Source organism: Pteropus medius, unplaced genomic scaffold (assembly GCF_902729225.1).
Source record: "Pteropus medius unplaced genomic scaffold, Ma_sr-lr_union100, whole genome shotgun sequence".
NCBI lineage: Eukaryota > Metazoa > Chordata > Mammalia > Chiroptera > Pteropodidae > Pteropus > Pteropus medius.
Window position 1 is genome coordinate 2,220,573 of NW_024355203.1, and position 5,257 is coordinate 2,225,829.

The 5,257-nt window shown below is 37.9% G+C and overlaps 1 pseudogene; it reads right to left on the reverse strand.

Annotated features, from left to right (window-relative positions):
* Positions 1 to 4,369: 4,369 nt before the first annotated feature.
* Positions 4,370 to 4,488, reverse strand: LOC120598467 (uncharacterized; annotated as a pseudogene).
* Positions 4,489 to 5,257: the final 769 nt, after the last annotated feature.

Genomic DNA, 5,257 nt, shown 5'->3' on the forward strand with positions numbered 1-5,257 from the left:
AGCTTCCACTACCCCTTGCCATTGGTGAGAAAGAGCTGAGGACAGCTGATTCAAAGAACACTGCAAGAACTGAATTGGTGATGGTAGGGAAGTAAAATTAATTTCACTGTGAACACTGCATACATTGCTAAAGCATGATGGGCACTACCTGTGCACTCCCCTATGCCAAGAAGACACAGCTTCTATCTAGCAGGGAAATGCAATAACTGAAAGGATTTGTAGCCAAGTGGGTACATACAGCTGTATGACATCTGGGTGCCAAAGCCTTCTATATTGCAATTAGCTGTTAAATGGTCATAGATTGGGAGTAATTGGTATTTCTGCAAAATGTAATACATTTGCAATTTAGAAATGCCAAATATTAAAGTAATGATGCTAATAAAAGAGACATTTGGTAACCTTGGAGTCTCTGAGTTAAAAAGAAAAAAAAGAAAAAGAAAAAATGGATCACTGAAGCCTTTTTTTTTTTCATGTAGACAATAGATCAGTTTCATTACTTTCCTGTAGTCAGATTTGCCAAAGAAACATTTAAGTTTCAGATTCCTGGACCCTACCTATTGGAGTTTCTGGATTGATAGGGAGATTAAGGATCTATTTTTAAAATCTTTTTTTAAAGTGATTCTGATGGGCATTTTTGAGAACCTTGAATATAGATGAATTGAAAGAGGCCTACAGTTTATATAAATAAAGGACTGAAAGGCAGATGTTTAAGAAACAAAATGTTCATTATATCTTAGGGTTACGTACTACTTTGACCCCAAATGACAGAAGATTATTGAATTGAAGGTCTTAGAAGGCAAATTCTCATTCAACATAAGGAGGAATCCTCTAAAATTAGAGTTGAAAAGACCAGTGAAAAACTAAGCACAATGGTCAATGCAGTGGTAAGTGTGGGGGCCAGATTGTCATTACATATATAGACATATCCAGTGGAATAGTGATTTCTGGTTGCAATGAATATCTTTTCTCCAAGAGCTGTATTTGTCCAAGAGCTATGAGAACAATAATTACAACAGAGCATTTACCCTTTAACTCACTCCAACCCATTTTCTGCCTTCACTGTTTTGCTAACCCTGTCCTTACTATATGACTAACAACCTCTAAATTGCCAAATCAAAAAAAAAAAAACTTTTTAACGTTCATTGAGTGCCTACTGTTAATTGGTACTGTTCCATGCTATTTAGGTGTTGCATTTAATTCTTGCAAAAACTCGATGAACTAGGTAATAATTTTATCTAATTTTACACTTGTGGAATCTGAGACACAGTGAGGATAAATTATTTTCTCAAGGTAACATGACTAGAAAGAAGTATAATTGATATATGACTCTGAAAAGCCAAATTCTAGTTCGCTACACAACCTCTTTTACCAAACTACCATGCAACATTTGGCATAGCTGACTTCTCTTTCTCTTTAGAATACTCTTAGTTTCAAGGTCTTCCCCTTACTTTTCTGTCACTCATTCCTAGTGTCCTTTACTAGCTCCTCCTCCCTAGCAAAACAATGACTTTATTGTATGTCTTGTCCTCGTTCCACCCTCTCTATAGCTATTCTCATCCATTCTCATGGTTTTTCAATGCCATCTATATACATAGGGCTATAGAATTTAACTCTAGTCCAGGCCGCTTTTGTAAGATTTTGTTAAGTATACTTGAGATCCCTACATTAATGCCTCATAAGCAACTCATGATTAAGTTGTTAGAAACACGACTCTTGATTTCCAACTTCTCTTTTATAAAATGAGATGAAGAAGAATTTCAGAATCATCCTTGACACTCTTCTCTCCCAGCACACCCACATCCAATCTATCACAAGTCTGGTCCATTCTACTTCCACAATATTTAGAATCTGTTTATTTCCTTCTAATCTATTGCCACTAATCTGGCACAAGTCCATCTCTCATTAGACTTTGTAAAAACAAATTTATTAGCTCTTTGCTTAGACTTCCTTTCTTAAGTGAGTGGCCTTCCTTACAAAAAAAAACTTAGTTCTGGATGCCGTTCCCCTCTCTTTCCTGAATGTGTTCCTCTAGAATTAGACTAGGGATGATTATTTTCATAAATATTATTTTTATTATTGCATAACATTCCATCTTATACTTTTACATAATTTAACTGTTTCCTTTTACAGATCGTTTAAATTGTTCTTACTTTTCAAAAAAAATATTAGTTTTTTTTAGAGCCGTTTTAGGTGGACCGAAAAATTAAGCAAGAAATCAGAGTTCACATATGCTCCCATAACAGTTTCCCCTATTAACATCTTGCATTAGTGTGATACACATATTACAATTAATGAACCAATATTGATACATTATTATTAACTAAAGTCTATAGTTTACATTAAGGTTTAGTTTTTGTGTTGTACATTCTATCGGTTTTGACAAATGCATAATGTCATGTATTCACGATTACAGTGTCATACAGAACAGTTTCACTGCCCATAGATCCCCTGTGCTTCGCCTATTCATTCCTCCCACCCTCTCCCTGAAACCTTTGGCAACCACTGATCTTTTTATTCCCTCTTTACCTTCTTTCTAGCCCTGCCTCCTTCTCCTCCAGAAACATACTTACCCTCCAGGCCCCATCACAAGTAATACCGCTAGGGAGGAAAAAAATGGCATAGATGATAGAGGCTCTGTTCATCCCTGTGGCAACCAAATCAAAGTTGTGATGGAAACAAGGAGCAGCAGCAAGGACAAATTGCCTAGGGTCTAGAAGAACAAGCCATATGACCAGGGAGAAATACAAGAAATCACCTTGCAATGGCAGAAGATAGGAAAGGGCTAGGACGCAGGGCTGCCCAGTCTTGAGCAGCTGAGTGAAACAGAGGCTGCGGCAGCATCAGTGGCAGATGCCTTTTAAAGGGGTCGCATCTGTGAGCGGATTTTCGCGGTGACTGACCTGCTCACTCTGAGCACCAGTGCCAATTAGGCTGCATGCAGGAGGTACCAGGGACTTACAGGGAGACGTTGTTGGAGTGAGGGCTAAGGTGAGACTTGTTTGGTACAGAAGTGCCAGCAGTTTCCATTGTTCCTCTCTTGAGCCCTCCCAACTCCCAGTGCACTGACACAAGACCGCCATAGTTGTGATATCATCATACTGGATAACAGAGGTCGCTCCTCGCTGAGCAGCACCTAGAATCACATTGGAGGCAGCTGGCCTCAGTTTCTGGTGTGGCCTTTTGAGGCAACTATAAGCACAGCAACTGTGAATTGCTTGCTGAATCTTAACAGGTGGCACCGGAGTCGTAAAGGCTTGGGATAAGTTTGGCCTGCAGCTAAACCCCTCTTAGGACTGTGCCACTGAATAAATCCACACTAGTAAGACCGGAAGACTTAAGAGCTTAGCTTAGTACATAGAAACAGACACAGAAAGGCAGCCAAAATGGGAAGACAAAGAAACAGAAACCATATGAGAGAACAGAACAGAGATCCAGGAATAATGGAGTCAAGTAATCTAACAGATGCAGAGTTCAAAACACTGGTTATAAAGATGCTCAATGAACTTTTGGGAAGTGTAGATAAATTCAGCAAAGAGATAAAAAAAACATAAAAATGGAAATGGAAATTATAAAAGAGAATCAGTCTGAAATGCAGAACACATTATCTGAGATGAGAAGTATATTAAATGGAATAAACAAAGTAATGAACAAAGTGAATAAAGAAGAAGATCAAATGCCCTATCTAGAGGACAGGAAAGCCAAGGACACGCAATCAGAATGGCAAGAGATAAGATGCCAAGACTATAAAAATAATTTAAGGATCATATGGGGCACCATTAAGGGTCCAAATATACTTCTGATAGGCATAGCTGAGGAAAATCAAGGTGTTGAACAGCTGTTTGAAGAAATAATGATGGAAAACTTCCCTAACCTGGTGAAGAAAATGGACATAAAACCCCAGGAAGTCAGAGAATTCCAAAAATCAGGGATCCAAAGAGGCCCACACCAAGACACATCATCATTAAAATGCCAAAGGTTAAATACAAAGAAAGAATATTAAAAGCAGCAAGAGAAAAATAGATAATTACTTATAAGGGAACACCCATAAGACTGGCAGCTGATTTTTCAGGAGAAATTGCAGAATGGAAGGGTTTGGCAAAAAATATTCGACAGGATGACCATCCAGGATCTACAATCAAGGATACTTTATTCAGCAAAGCTATCATTTAGAGTTGAAAAACAGGTAAAGAGCTTCCCAGTTCCCAGACAAAAAGAAACTAAAAGAATTTGTCACCACCAAGCCAGTATTACAGGAAATACTGGTGGGACTTTTTTTTGTTTGTTTTTTTTAGGTGAAGCAACACTTGGTTGACCTCATAGATTGCAAGGACCTTGTCAGCTTACAATCCCCTTATGTTTTTATTTTTTACACCTACAGCACTTGGTCTTCCTAGGTGGTCTCCCATCCAAGTACTAACCAGGCCCAACCCCGCTTAGCTTCCGGGATCAGGCGGGATCGGGCTTGTTCAGGGTAGCATGGCCATAGATGGAGGGATTCTTTAAGAAGAAAAAATACAAAAGACTCACTTCAGATTAAAGTCTTCAGACACACACAGACAAAAAAGGAAGGGAGTGGAAAAAGATATTGCTTTTGATGGACTTAGAAGATATTTAAGTCAGATGGAGAAAGATAAACGCTATATGATTTCACTTATATGCGGAATCTAAGGAATTAAAAAGAACAAACTAATCAAAAACAGACTCACAAATAGAGCCAACAATTTGATGATGGACAGAGGAGGGTGGTTTGGGGGGCTGGGAGAATGGGGTGAAGGGTTAAAGAAGTACAAATTAGTAGCTGATAGATGGTCATGGGGATGGAGAGCATGGCATAGGGAATGCAGTTAACATTAATAGTTGGCTAAGTGGAGGGTCATGGGAGAGAAGGAGCACTTGGGGCGATCAGTTTCCTTTTATGAATTATATGTCTTCAAATCCAATGTACTGCATAATTTGAACCAATTAATATATATATATATATATATATATATATATATATATATATTTTTTTTTTTTTTTTTAAAGAAGTAATACCTCCGAACACAAGCTTTGGAGAAAGACAACCCTGGCTTTATATTTTCTTCTCCCTCATAGAATTTCAGAGCTTTGAGGAATCTTAGAGATAATTTAATCTAATGACTTTTGTCCTTCAATATCTTTTGTACTATTTATTATTCATTTTTTGACTGGAGATGGGAAGAGGTAAGAGACCAAACCAACGTGGCATTTTGGTTTGTAAGTACAAAAAGTGAACAGA